This window comes from Lissotriton vulgaris, chromosome 1_1, assembly GCF_964263255.1.
Source record: "Lissotriton vulgaris chromosome 1_1, aLisVul1.2, whole genome shotgun sequence".
In the NCBI taxonomy this organism is placed as follows: domain Eukaryota; kingdom Metazoa; phylum Chordata; class Amphibia; order Caudata; family Salamandridae; genus Lissotriton; species Lissotriton vulgaris.
Window position 1 is genome coordinate 239,629,826 of NC_141685.1, and position 15,114 is coordinate 239,644,939.

The 15,114-nt window shown below is 50.5% G+C and overlaps 2 protein-coding genes across 3 annotated transcripts in view; one reads left to right on the plus strand and one right to left on the minus strand.

Moving 5' to 3' along the window:
* LOC147745336 (uncharacterized) overlaps positions 1 to 15,114 on the plus strand; it is a 460,883-nt gene that overhangs the window by 87,914 nt on the left and 357,855 nt on the right. The gene's annotated exons all lie outside the window — the stretch shown is intronic.
* LOC147745337 (uncharacterized) overlaps positions 1 to 15,114 on the minus strand; it is a 123,977-nt gene that overhangs the window by 49,099 nt on the left and 59,764 nt on the right. For both annotated transcript variants that reach the window (XM_086952244.1, XM_086952243.1), the window contains exon 2: positions 5,025 to 5,115. The gene's annotated coding sequence lies outside the window, so the exon portion shown is untranslated. The remainder of the gene's footprint in view (positions 1 to 5,024; positions 5,116 to 15,114) is intronic.

Genomic DNA, 15,114 nt, shown 5'->3' on the forward strand with positions numbered 1-15,114 from the left:
GATGGGGTGCTAGCGTGTCTGCATATGTTTTATAGAATTCTATGACGAAGCCGTCTGGGCCCGGCGCCTTGCCATTGGGGAGTCGTTTGATAGTGTCTATGATTTCTCGTGTCGTGAGAGGCCTAGCCAAATACTCCCTGTGCCCGTCAGCCAGCCAGGCGATTTCAACGTCAGCCATGTATTCCAAAATTTCCTCCCGAGATATTTGAGCTCTGGCCCCATACAGTGTCCCGTAGGTGTCTCTGAATTCACCCAGAATGGTCGGCATGTCATGCGCACGAGTGCCCTGTTTGGTATGTATAGTCGCTATGTGCTGTGGCGCCCTCCCCGAACAAATCTTTTCTGCTAGGGCCCTGCCCGGTCTGCCTCCCTCCCCATATCTCCTAGCCGTCGTTCTCCTGAAGATATATTTAAGTTCGTCATCAGAAAATGTGTTATATTCTAATAGTAGTGTCTGAATGTCACTGAGCAGTGCCGTGTCTCCAGTGTTTGTGTATCTCTGCTCCAGGTCTTGAAGCATCTCCTCCCTCCTTTTTAGTTGGTGACGAATATCTTTTAATATGCCAGCGGACGTGGTAATGCACACGCCCCGTATTGTTGCTTTAAATGCTTCCCATAGGAGGCACGGGTCCTCCGTGGTGGGGGCATTCAGTTCAAAGTAGTCAGTGATCGCTTTTTGGACTGTGTCGACATATAGCGGATCACGCAGGGCCTGTGCGTTAAAGCGCCAGGTGTAGGGTGGCGGGACATAGTGTGGGATCCGCAACCTCAAAAGTACAGGGCCGTGATCCGATAGTGTTCTCGGGAGATGTGTTATCTGCTCCACCCATGCAAGGACGTCCTGTGTAGCCAGCCAAAAGTCCAACCTGGACCAGCTTCTATTTGCAGCATTTATGTGCGTGGCAACCTGTTCCCCCGGGTGTAGTAGCCGCCACAGATCGCTTACATGTAGATTGGACATTGCGTCCAGCAGCATTTCCCTCGCCTTGGTATGTTGCTCAGGTGTGTGTGACGCTCTGTCGAGCCCGTCCCTGAGTGTCACGTTAAAGTCCCCTCCCCAGATGACATTGTCCGCTTGTAAATCCGCTATAGTGTGCCACAACCGTTCAAAAAAACCCGCATCATCCACATTCGGACCATACACATTCACAAGGGCTAGTTTCTGGTGTCTTGTCTCGCCTGCCACTATAACATATCTCCCTCCTGTGTCAGTGTACGTGTCTTTAATCTTGAAGTGTGTACCTTTCTTGATCAAGATACTGACGCCACGGGAGTACGTCGAGTAATATGCGCCTGCGGCTGATTCCGCCCATTTTGAGCCCAGCCTGGATGTGGAATTGGGTGCCATGTGTGTTTCTTGTAGAAATGCCACATCTACCTGAAGTCTGTCAAAGTACGCAAACATCTGCCGTTTCTTTTTCGGATTCCCCAGCCCCCTGACATTCCATGTGATGAAATTGAGTGTGTCAGAGCGTGCCATTAGTACGTAGTCAGGTGAAATTGTGCGTCGCGTGTTCTATGTGGCCACCTGTGGAACAGCTCATTTACAGCATACATAATACAGGCAATAAAAGAGGTCGCAATGCTTCTCAGACACAGTGCAAACATATTAACTCTACCCAGCTTCCCCAACCCCCCGCCTCCCACTTTAGCGCCCAAACTTTGCCAAAGCCATTCCCCCCCGAACTTCAGAACTGTGATTAAACATGTTGTGGGGAACACCCTCCTGGGGGTGCCGCCCGAAGCACACATCTCCACCCACATAGTGGATGTGGACGAGTGCGATCTCTAGTTAATGATAACGTCAATAAACACCCCCTAGTCCCCTCCTCCCGCCTCCAAACCCCCGCAAATATAACATGATCAGCGTCATTCCCTCCATGTCCCTCCGAGGTTTCAATACCCATGCAGGTAGTGTCACAGACCCTCGAAGTTAGTGTCTCAGGGTAGCACGGTGATAAAGCAGTCAGTACAGCCAGCCGGCCGCATGTCTCTAATCTGGCGAGACCCAGAGCACGTGTCCGGGTTCTGCATCAACACTCCCCAAGTGTACTCACTGCGATACTGCCGATGGCGTCTCCCTTCCATAGTTCATCAGCAGCGACAACATCAGTCCTGTGGATCTCGACGTGCAGGTGCACTTTGTCAGAAGTGTCCGTCGCCCGCTGCCAGTTCCGAGAAAGTACTCCAATGTCGCGCACAGAGCAGTTATTTTGTCTTCAGTCGTTGTCGCTCATTCTGGCCGCAGTCTCCTGATTTTTCCGACGTTTGGTGAGGGTCTTGATGTAGTCCTGCGCGGCCTGGACCGTCGTGAGAACCACCGGCTTGCCATCCGTTAGGATTTTAAGTTTTGCTGGGTACAGCATCGCGTAACCAATGTCTAGTTCCCGTAGTTTCTTCTTCACTGGAGCAAACTCCTTCCTTGCCTGCTGCACCGCCATGGTGTGGTCTGGGTAGAACTCCAGCGAGTTGCCCTGGTGGGTGATGGCGCCTTTTTCCCTCGCCATTCGAAGTACGGCATCCCTGTCCCTGTAGTTGAGCACTCGAGCGATGATTATCCGAGGCGTAGCCCCCGGTTTTGGAGTGGGGGCCAGGGAACGATGTGCCCGTTCGACCAGGAAGACGTCAGAGAAGCTTTCAGCCCCGAAGATATCCTTCAGCATGTTCTCCACGTACGTCTCCATCCTGCCTGTGTTGGTGGATTCCGGCAGGCCCGAGATGCGTACGTTGTTGCGGCGGGACCTCGCTTCCTGGTCCTCCACCTTCGCCTTCAGGGTTTCCAGGGTCTTTTCAATGGCGCTGTGTGTTTTCGCTATGGATCTGGAGTGGTCCTCCACCGAGGAGATCCTCTGCTCCGCCTCCACCAGCCGCTCGCCGTGATTTTCCAGCTTGTTCGACAGCGAGTCCACCCTTGCCACAACGCTGTCCATTTTGTTGTTCATGTCGTGCAAGCTCTGCTGGATAGCCCTCAGCACTGCCTCCATGCCGGCGCCGTCTCCCAGGGCCTGGTCTCCGTCAGTGTCCAGAGCAGCTCCCGTTTTCGCCGTTTACTTTTTCGCCTCGAAAGGCAGTTTCGTTTGTTGTCTATCGGGCTTCCCCATGGCGCCCGCGGGTGCGGCTGGGCTAGCGACTGTCGGGCTCGTTGGGGCTGCTGGTTTGGTCGTTGTCCGTGTGCGTCGCAATTGCGCTCTGGCCACCCCCTGCGTTGGGGATCTATTCATTGGAATGGCCACTTAGCCACATACTGGCCCAGGGCAGCGTCCGGTGACACGCAGGCGTGTCTCGTGATGGTGGATATGTTTAGGGGACTGCAGTGCGCTTCATGCAACAGCCTGACCGTGTGAGGCGGTCCCGTTAGTGCCGGCGGTTCTGGTTCGCGCCTACTGGTGCGGCGCGTTGTAGCGTTGGGAAGCCTCGCACCACCACACCTCTGCCGGCGAGCCCCCTGCCGCCTATCTCCTCTGCTCGCCCCCTTAGCCGCGCTGTGTAGCTTTCCGGTACCTGTTCACTTGCTGGCGCCGTAGAACGGGGGGCCGGCAGTGCCTGGGGCAGAGTCACCAATCCTGCGTGTCACCGCCGCCGCCATTTTGGTTGCCGTGGAACGCACAGTGCATACTAAAAGATCTGTCCAGTGCACATTCATATCGCAACTGATTTACCCCTGTTCCCGTTTCTCACCGACTGTGCGCCGGGATGGGGAGAGTCCTGTGGTCCTCCGAGGGCGACAGCGCTCGGTTTCAGCTGTGATCGCCGCGACCGCGCGCCGCCATCTTGATCAGCCTACTAGCGCCGGGAGGATTTTCGCCGATTTCTTCGTCGTGCTGCATATTTACTGGCCGGCGTCAATACATTACTGAGCCGGATCACTTAAGCATCCATTCCGCTGTTTTTCACGGAGAACAGGATGAAATTGGGGCCAAGGGGTCCGTGAAAACGCACTCGTCCGGCGGAGCTGACTTAGCAGTCAGCCATCCCGCAGTGCGCCCTCTAGCGCCCCCCGCGAATCCTACATATTCCTCAATTGCGATACGCAATTAGGAATACCTCCCCATTCATTCCTATGGGCCTAGAAGACCATAGGAATGAATGGGAAGACATTCTCAATTTATGATTCTCAATTAGATAATCGCAAATTGAGAATGCAATTTCAAGGGTGGAAGGGTGTCAAAAGGACACCCTGTTGCACCCCCAAATAAGGGCATGTAAGTGCGCCACATGGCACTTTGAAAAATGCGAAAAAAGTGAATTTTTCAGAGAAATCGCAAATTACCACCAACTTGAAGTTGGTGTAAATTTGCGATTCCTTAAGGCCAAATTGCACTTTTTCTGTGCTTCTTACATTGCATTTAAGGAATCGCAATTTGAGATTCCTTAAATGCAATCGCAAGATAGGGAATCGCATATTTTGCGATTCCTTATTTTGCGTGTCAGTTTTTCTTTCATATATATCATTGAGCCCAATTGCGATCGCAAACGCGAAATTCAGAGAATTTTGGCATTTGCAATCGCAATTTGTAATGATACATATGGCCATATGTCTGAGACAACGTGAATGCATAACTACTGTATAATTGTGCCGAAGTATGATGTAGATCCTCCTGTACATGCGATCTCTGTTCCCCTTTCGACAGGGGGCCAGGAGCCACGTCGGCAGATGGCATTGATTAGACATCATGTTGTTCTACCCTTATGTGTTCCCCGAAGCATTCCCCTTACACCTACCTCCTTATAATTTATTGTTTCATTGACGCACTGAGCGATTAGGATTGGCATGTTTTATAGTCCTTAGTGTCTTCCTTGCCTTGTGATCACCCTTTACCGTAGTAGATCTTGCTCCGACTCTGATGTAAATGGCAATACTGCCGAACCATGATGTGTTTCCATATGTCACATATATTAGGTCACTGATGCTCCCTGCAACCTGTATCCCTCAATGAGTTTCCTCCTTTTGGTGTTTTAAAAGAATAAAAAAACGTTCACCAGCTGCAATCAAATATTTGTGAGATAATGAGATGCAAACATACCTCTACCTTCACATCCTGCGACTAGACTGCTGGAAAGCGATCAATGGGAAATGAGACAGGTTTGGAGGTGAGCTGAACAATGAAACATTACCTGAAAGAGCAAATTCAAAAAAGAGAGTTAGGAGAAGATTGATGGATATTAGAAATGGCAATAAGGACAAGCAAGAGAAGGAAATAAACTCAACATTCTTTGGATGAACACGGGCCCTGTGAATTTTTACAGAGCAAAAATATTTTAAACGTTTGTAAAACACTGAAAAAAAACTACAATTGCGAACTCATAGAAACTGAAACCAGAAAAGCCTATGCATCTTGTTTTCAATGTGCATTATCAGAGAGGAGGACTTGCTGCATACACGGGAGGATTAACAACGAGACCTAGTGTGTCATGATTGTGCACCAGGTACAGTTTTCCGTAGTCATGCATTTCAATGAGCTCTGGGAAGTGCAGTCATTTTGAAACTGTTTAAGTTGGATGCTGATAAAGCTAGGGATAAAATGCATAACAGTCTAGACTTTCTGAATCTTTAAACTTATGAAAATCTAAATTCTGTGCAGGCATACAACACATAATGTGAAGAGCGCACTTAGATGAGAACAAACAGATGGCAGACAAGAAAAGAAGAAAAGAAGAGAAAAAGGAAGAGAAAGAAACCCATTGGATGCGGCATAAGGCAGGGATGTCCCCTATAACCCATACTCTTCCTGATAGCCCCAGAGCCCCTCACACTCACCCTATACTGCTCAGGAGACATTTGGGGAACTGACCAAAGCCGGCAACCTGGAAATTATGCTGTAAGTGGACAACATACTCCTCACATTAGACTTCCCAGAACGTTCGCTGCCAGCACTCATGTCCACCACATTAGATTTTAAAGCATTTTTTTTAGGTACAAAATGAACTGGATCAAAATGTGGGAAACAGAGACAATTTACATTAATGAGGCAACAGGGCATAACATAGTCAAATCAAATTCCCCACCGGCTTGCCTCCTAGGCGTATTTCCTAAACCTAAATCCAATATGGTTTCCTCAGGATGTGCAGATATAGCCCCAGCTCTTGCACAATGTTAGATAACCCTCTTTTGGAACCCCTCAGGGGACCCACACTCCAAGAGTGTGGAAATTAACTAATTAAATGGGCCAGATGCAAAGGGAACAATACTAAAAGCCGAAGCACAGAAGGGGCTGAGGAGTCCAGACCATACTCCAGCATGGGAATTGATTCTTCAAGATTGTCCCCATATAGATGATACAGCTGATTACTCCTGCTGGTGAACGATGACTCCACTAAGGAGGAATAGACTGTCACACTCCAGGTGATCCCTATGAGGTAGCTATGTCCTTCCTCAGGGGACCCTCAAACCCTTTGAAACTCTGCAGAAGGAATTTGACCTCTCCAAATTCTAGCTTTACCAGCAGTTGAACTGTGCCCTGAAGATCTTCAGAGTCAATCAAACATTATCTTGAACTCTACTACTAATTCCTACTGAGACAAATGGAGCAAAAATATGAAACTTATCAGTGGTCTCTACACTACACTAATTGAAGATATTTTTCCAGGCAGCTGCAATCTAAACAGGCTTTGTGTCGCCCTAAATATGCTCCAGCATCCTGCCCCTCTGGAGAGGGATCAGCCATTGCTGGAGGCTGGCTACCTGCCCCCCATCACTCCGTCCTGTTGCTGGACCCACTATGAGTTGAGAAGGGGGCAGAAAACACGGTCAGCGGCCATTGAATAGACAGTCCCCGTGGGAGTCATCCCATGGGGACTCCTGCTGTGGCATATGGGGACGGGGGCTCAACTCGGCTCTCTCCCCTACTACTGCTGGCTCCCCGAGAGAGGAGACGGGCTGAGAATACCTGCCAAGACCTCAGAGTAGACCGTGAGGGTGGCAGTCACCAACGGACACTCCGTTGGGGTGGCAAGAGGTGGATAGGCACATCTCTCATCTTTTGCCTCCTATAAACATGAGGCGGCTTTCCCCTCACACCAATTCTGACCCACTGTGGGAGACTTGAAGAGAAGAGGACGGCCTACTCCTTGCTGACAGACTCAGAGGTGAGGGGTGGGGGCGCGGCCTGGGGGGAGAGGCATTGATCTGGTTTTGCACCGCAACAGTGGCAACCAATTGCCCTGGGGCAGAGACTGAGGATGTGTGAGTGTCCAAGGCAGTAAATACTCATGCTGGATATTCGATTGCCAACATGGTGAAGGAGAAGGGTGTAGGGGGCCAGGGAGGGATAGATAAATACACCAAACCGGTGGCACATGGCTGGTCAGTAGAGGTAAGAGCACTGGGCCTCCCCTACTACCACATGAAGAGACAGTTTCCCCAGCAGCAGCACTCCTAGTGATCAAAGACAGCCACAAAGACTTGACAGACAAGATTTATGGTGTAGGGTCTTGTTCCTCTGCGAATACTTGCTCAACTTATCATCGAGAGCTATGGAGGTAGAAGGGCGCATTTCCTCCCTGTAAGATGTGGCAGGCACCACTACACAAGCTTAAAAGACTGAATGAACCGACAACACTCTACGAACACTCCATGGAAGATGCAGAAGGCAGATCATGCAGAAATAATCTGCGTCTGGTGGGACTGCCGAAGGGTGCAGAAGGACAATAAACCGGGGAGACAAATTTAAAACATGAATTCCAGACAGAGAGCTATCCCCGTGCATTAATATAGAGGGCTCACAGGTTGCAGGCCCCAAGACTGCCTCCGTCATCATCTGGAACAAAGTATCATTTTTGGATGGTCACCCCCACACCTTTTGCTCCAGAACCGGATGGTTATGACTCTAGAAGTGCACTGGAGCAGGCTGAAATCGCTAGATGTGAATTGGCATCCCCAATTGGCAAGGACTTTAAAACCTTTATAAATCTGTAGTACATCGTATCAATGGTACCCAGAGTATGGGTGTTAAAGGGGTCACCAGGGCTTGAAGCACTATTCGTGCCACCCCGAGTAGCCCAAGAAAACTACTAACAATAAGACGGCCAATGCAGACTGCAGAAGAGTGTAAACTACTTGATCTCGACTCTGCTTTCACCATGTGTGGCAAAGTCAAACACGATTTTCAATATAGGTCAGTCACCCCTAAAGAGGGCCTCCTGAGGCAGACAAGTGGCTTGGCTTGCTTTGGCCTGAGGATCCAAGTAACCTCCAAGCTGAGCTAAAGCCAGACGTCCTTCACTGGCTCACCCACCTCTATAAAATAATGTTATGTTACGGATATTTATAGAACACATGGCTATCAGAAGGCATCCCAGCGCTAGCAGAGATACATGGCAGGTCACACCAGCTTAGTCGGTGGGTTTTTCGAAAAAACTGGTTTTCAGAAGGAAAGGAGGTTGGGGTCTGAATGTAAATGGGAGGCCTTGGGGGTGGGGGAAGAGGGTTCCAGAGCTTAGCAGAAGTGTAATAGAAAGACCGACCACCACTTCTCCTCCTATTGATTTTGGGGACTGAGCCTAGGTAGAGACTGGATGATCTGAGGCACCTGCTAGGACAGTAGGGGCAGATGATGGATCGGAGGATGGGGAGGCCTTTCTTCCAGAAAGACTTATGAGCAATACATAGGGACTTGAATTTTATTCTTTCCACAATCGGGAGCCAGTGCAAGGTTTTCAGGGCAGGTCTTGCAGAGTGGCTGTTGGAGATCTTAAGAAGCATGCTGGCTGCACAGTACTGAATAACTTGCAGTTTGTTTGTGGTTGCCCCTGGAGCTCTTAGATACAGAGCATATCCGTACTCGAGGCAGGAGAGAATCAAGACCTGGACCATGAGTCTCCTTGCTGAGAGGGGGAGGAGCGGATGGACTTTACGGAGCATCCATAGGATGCCATCAGTGTCGTCGCCCGATGATCAAATGTGAGTGACCGATCTAGCCAAATGCCTAGACTTTTGATCTGATTTTTGGGCGTGGGTGGGGAGCAAAGACAGTTTGGCCATGTTGAACTGATATCAAATGTGGGTGACTTACCCAGTGCATGAGCTCCGTTTTATCTTCATCCAATTTAAGGAAGGAGGATTCCATCTATTTTGGAACTCTCTCCAGGCAGGGTTAAGAGTTTCCTGGATGATTTAAGCCCATCACTAATTGGGTGTCATCGGCGTAGGTGACAATGTCTATCCCAAAAGGGAGAACAATCTGTGCCAGGGAGCTCATATAGATATTAAACAGTGTCGAGCTCAGGGACTACCCCTAGGAACGCCGCAGCCAAGTGGGATTCGGTTTAAAATGTTATCCCCTTCAAAGACTTGGAAGGTTCTACCCTCGAGAAAGGATTGCAGCCAGGTGATAACACCGCCTGATAGTCCAACATTCCTCAGTCTATGGATCAGGATGTCATAGTTAACAGTATTAAAAGCAGCACTGAGGTCCAAAAGGATGATGGCTGTCAATCCACCTTTGTCGATAATCATTTTGGGCTTTTCAACCACTGTCAGTAGCGCAGTTTTGGTCCCATGTTGGGGGCAGAACCCGGTTTGCGAGGGGTGAAGTATGTTGTGAGAATCAAGGAAGGTGGAAATAACTGAATTAACCTGCCTTTCTAGCATTTTACTGAACCCGGGAAGGAGGAAAGTAGGGCGGTAATTCCCAAGAATTTCGGGCTTACGGTTGGGTTTCTTCAGTAGCGCCTTCACCAGGGTGTGTTTCCAAAGTGGCGGTACAAGTCTGGTCGAGATAGAGGAGTTAATCAGCTTTAGTAACACTAGGAGGGCTACTTCCCCTGCCTTGCTTAGGAATTGAGGGGCTGCCCGGTCACAGGGAGAGCCGGATTTTACTAAGGCACAGATGTTCACTAGGGGGTCCATAACCATAAAGGTAATTTCCTTGAGAGCATGCTCATCGGGCATGGAGCTCTCCACGGAAAGCGGATTAACAGTGGAGGCGGGAGAGGGAAAGGAATTGTAGATATCCTTGATTTTATTTGAGAAGAACTCTGCAAGTGCATCACACCATCTGTGCGAGCCCTCAAGTGGGCATCCCTCATCGGTAGTTTTAGGCGATGCTTAGCAATGGAAATTTTTTTGTATGAGGAGTTTGAAGCGGAGTTAATTTTTTCCTCATAGTAGGATGCTTGTACCTCCTTCACGTGTGTGACATTTTTAGGGAGTCCCTGCATTTCAGTTTACTTGTTGCGTCGTAGTTTCTTCTCCATTTCCTCTCAAGTCTTTTGCAGGTTTGTTTGTACTCATGCAGCTTGGGGGAGATCCACGCAGCTTGGGGGAGTTCCACGGAACGGGGTTAATCCTAGTTTTTTATGAATATGTTTCCTAGTTATGACTAGGTCAAGGGAGGAATCGATTCAATGGCTAAATTTGTTATTCTTGACAGTGGGACAGGAATCTAAAGAAGGTATGGAGTTTTCCATAGCTGATTTCCACGAGTCCAACAGAAGGTTGGACAATTAGCATTTTCAGCTACTGGTCGTTCCGGTGGTAAGAGCGGGTTTCCGCAGATCCCAGGAGAAAGGGACCAAAAAGTCATCAGACCATGGCACTGGGACCGTGTCTCCTACTGAGAGTGCCTTCCAATTGGAAAAGATGGGTTCTAGGAGGGGCCCTTTTTTCATGCGTGGGATTGTAACACTTTGCTTTATCTGCATACCTAGGAGATTCTGAATTAGTTCAGTCACTACTGTGTCGGAGGGATCGTCAAAATGCAAGTTGAGATCCCCTAGTACAGTGAAATTGTAGGGAGAGCTTTCCATGTCGGTGAGAATTTGTGGTAAAACTTTGAACAATTGTACATAGGGTCCAGGGGGGTGGAAAATCAGAATACCCGAAAAGGTGTGGGTGAGGGAAAGTGGGATGGAGAAAGAAAAGTTTTCACAATCCGGTAGGATGTTGATGACGATGTGACATTTACAACCCTCTTTTAAAATAATGGCAATGCCTCCTCCCCTCCCCTGTTCCCGATCACTCCTCAGGACATAGTATTCTGGTATGAGACATTGCACCTGGTCTGGTTCTGACTCATTATTGAGCCAGGTTTCTGTAAGAAACAGCACACCGGGGGCTCCTCTTGGAGCATGATACAGATTTGAGTGCCGTGTTTGGGTAAGGATCTGCAATCTGATAACGAGAGTTCAATCCATTGACACCAATCTAATGACAAGAGTTCAATCCATTGACACCAATCTAATGACAAGAGTTCAATCCATTGACACCAATCTAATGATGAGAGTTCAATCCATTGACTCCAATCTAATGACGAGAGTTCAATCCATTGACTCCAATCTAATGACGAGAGTTCAATCCATTGACACCAATCTAATGACAAGAGTTCAATCCATTGACACCAATCTAATGATGAGAGTTCAATCCATTGACTCCAATCTAATGACGAGAGTTCAATCCATTGACACCAATCTAATGACAAGAGTTCAATCCATTGACACCAATCTAATGACAAGAGTTCAAGCCATTGACACCAATCTAATGACAAGAGTTCAATCCATTGACACCAATCTAATGATGAGAGTTCAATCCATTGACTCCAATCTAATGACGAGAGTTCAATCCATTGACTCCAATCTAATGACGAGAGTTCAATCCATTGACACCAATCTAATGACAAGAGTTCAATCCATTGACACCAATCTAATGACAAGAGTTCAATCCATTGACACCAATCTAATGACGAGAGTTCAATCCATTGACACCAATCTAATGACAAGAGTTCAATCCATTGACTCCAGTGGAGGAGTGTGGCTCACTGATTAGAGCGGCAGACCCTGATGCAGAGGTCTGGCCCGGGACCAGGGTTCAATTCCCGACGCGGCAGGGTCCTGAGCCCAAAAATGTCCACGGACTCGATAATTCTCGCCTCGATGCCTACTCTAATCATGGGGTCCCACGCTGCAACTCTGGGCAATAGCTTGCTTAATCTCCACTACAGCGGCCCACCCGCTGCGGGATGCCTGGCTTTCACCTTTGGGATGCCCAGTAGGGGTTATCTCACAGGGAAAAAGCCAGGACGGGTTCCCAAGGCAAGCGCCTTGATGCCTTCGGGTGATACGTGCGCTATATAAGTCGCAATACGTTTACATTTACAATCTAATGACGAGAGTTTTATCCATTGACACCAATCTAATGACGAGAGTTCAATCCATTGACTCCAATCTAATGACGAGAGTTCAATCCATTGACTCCAATCTAATGACGAGAGTTCAATCCATTGACTCCAATCCGATGACGAGAGTTCAATCCATTGACTCCAATCCGATGACGAGAGTTCAATCCATTGACTCCAATCTGATGACGAGAGTTCAATCCATTGACTCCAATCTGATGACGAGAGTTCAATCCATTGACTCCAATCCGATAACGAGAGTTCAATCCATTGTCTCCAATCTGATCTCTAAGGATTGGCACAGGATGCGATCAAGGGCCTTCCCGATTCAGCACTACTCCTCAACCCTGGAGAAGAAAGCGGGGGTGGCATTGCTAGTAGCGCGCCACTTTAAGGGGACGGTGGGGGACAAAGTAGCTGACATTAAAGGGAGATTTTTAGCCCACACTGTCCATATAGGGGGGTTGGATATGGTGGTAGGCTCTCTCTATGCACCGAACACCATGCAAGAACCATTCCTTAGGGGGGCTCTGGCAGACGCACTGCAACCCAACACTAAAGCCATATTGGAGGGCGGGGACACAAACCTGGTGATGGACCCCACTATAGACCGGTCCGGCCACCGACAGGGGTTTGCCGGGGCGATCTCACGAGAAGGGAGTCAATGGCTGACGGACGAGGGGTTTGTGGACCTGTGGCGCAAACACCATCCCGCTGACCCGGGATACACTTTTTACTACCACGTGCACCGAACTTACGCACGTATCGACCACTTTTTTGGCTCCGCGGACCTGTCCCCCCTGATAGAAGATGTGGAGGTGCTCCCGGCGGCGTTGTCGGACCACGATGCGCTTGTGGTGCACATACATGCCCCTAGGGTCGCGCAAAAGAAAGGCAGATGGCGCCTCAATGATGCACTCTTGCAGCATGAGGGGGTGATGCAGCGGCTCCGGGACCGCATCACGGAATATCTACAGACCAACGACACCCCTGAGGTCTCCCTAACCGTGGTGTGGGGGGCGCTTAAAGCGGTGGCGAGGGGACAATTGATCTCGGTAGCCGCGGCGGAAGCCAAGGGACGGAGGGAAAAGAGACAGTCCTTATCCACCCAAGTGCTTGAACTTGAGCAAGCCCACAGTCGGACCGGAGCCCCCAGGATCTGGAGGCAGCTTAAGGCGGTCAGGGCCCATCTTGCCAGCCTGGACTTGGATCGGGCGGAGTACGCGGCCCTGAGACTGCGCCACACTTACTATGTGGGTGGTGATAAGACAGGTCGCCTACTGGCGAGCTGCCTTAAAGCCAAGGCCCTGCGGGCGAAGGTCTCCTCCATCCGTACCAGGGATGGGACGGTCGCCCAAGACGATGACCACATAGCGGAGGCCTTCCGAGAGTTTTATGACTCGCTGTATACGGCGGAGCCGACTGCTGGGGGGGTTTCCGCCGCCACCTACCTCCAAGCCACGGAGATAACGCCCCTGGATGAACCCACCAGTGCCTCCCTTGATGCCCCCATCCGACCCGAGGAGGTTGTCTCCGCGATCGCACGTCTCAAGCCTCTGAAGGCCCCGGGTCCGGACGGCTTCTCGGCGAGCTTTTACAAGGCTTTCTGCCCCCAAATCGCACCAGTATTAACGAGGCTCTTCAACTCCTTCCAGGGCAGAGGCTCCATCCCACAAGACATGTTTGAGGCTGACATCGTGGTCCTCCCTAAGCCGGGTAAGGACCCGTCCCACTGCAAAGCATACCGACCCATCTCCCTACTCAACCTCGGCCTAAAACTGTTCACGGGCGTGCTGGTGGCTAGACTGGGCCCGTGCCTGCCGGGCATCATTGAACCAGACCAAGCGGGATTTATCCCCAACAGGCAGTGTGCAGACAATACCAAGCGCCTGCTTCATGTCATTGATAAGGCCCACTACAATGACTCCGACGCGGCCCTACTCTCTGTGGATGCAGAGATGGCGTTCGACAGGGTGGACTGGGGATATCTGGACGCAGTCCTGGAGCGCTTTGGGTTCGGGGACCGGTTCCGCACATGGGTCGCTGGTTGTTATGCCGCCCCACAGGCCAAGGTCACAGTCAATGGGGTGCGCTCGAGGCCTCTAGACATCAGACGGGGAACCAGGCAGGGGTGTCCTCTTTCGCCCCTACTATTCGCTCTCTATATTGAACCACTGGCCCAGCGCATCCGGGACAACAGGTCCATTACAGGCATCCGGTTTGGTGGAAAACCACAGACCATAAGTCTGTACGTGGACGATATCATGGCGGCCCTGGAGAACCCCCAGACGTCAGTACCGGCTTTCCTCTCGGACGTGGCGAGCTTTGGGGATGTCTCGGGGTTCAAAATGAACGTGGAGAAGTCCCTGGTCCTGCCCCTAGGTCGGAACGCGAAGGCGGCGAGACGAGGCCATCAGACATACGGAGACCTCCAAGTTCGGATGACCATACCCTACCTAGGCATCTCCCTAACCCCGACTACGACTCAAACGGTCGAGCACAACTATAATGCTCTACTGACGGCCCTGAAAGGGGATCTGGCAAGATGGAGCCGTCAACCACTTTCGTGGTTGGGACGTGTGGCAGCAATAAAAATGACCCTACTGCCGAAGGTCCTGTACCTGTTCCAGACCATACCGGTCACTCCCCCACTCGGCGTGCTCAAACAGTTACAGGACGCCATTACACGCTTTGTGTGGGCTGGCAAGCGCCCGCGTCTGCGGAGAGACCTAAACACGCGGACCACAGCGGAGGGCGGACTCGGGGTCCCCGACCTGCGTCGCTACTTCCAAGCGGCGCAACTCCGCTATCTCCTGGAATGGAGTAGGCCCGAGTCGGAGAAGCAGTGGTTGTTTCAGGACCGGGCCATGGGCCAGATGTCCCTCTGGAAAGTCCCATTCCTGGGACGCAGAGACAGGCCTTCTTACCTCCAGAAATCGCCCATCACGCGCACGATAATGCAGGTCTGGGACAGAGTAGCGGTCCCGAAGGGCCTCACCACGTT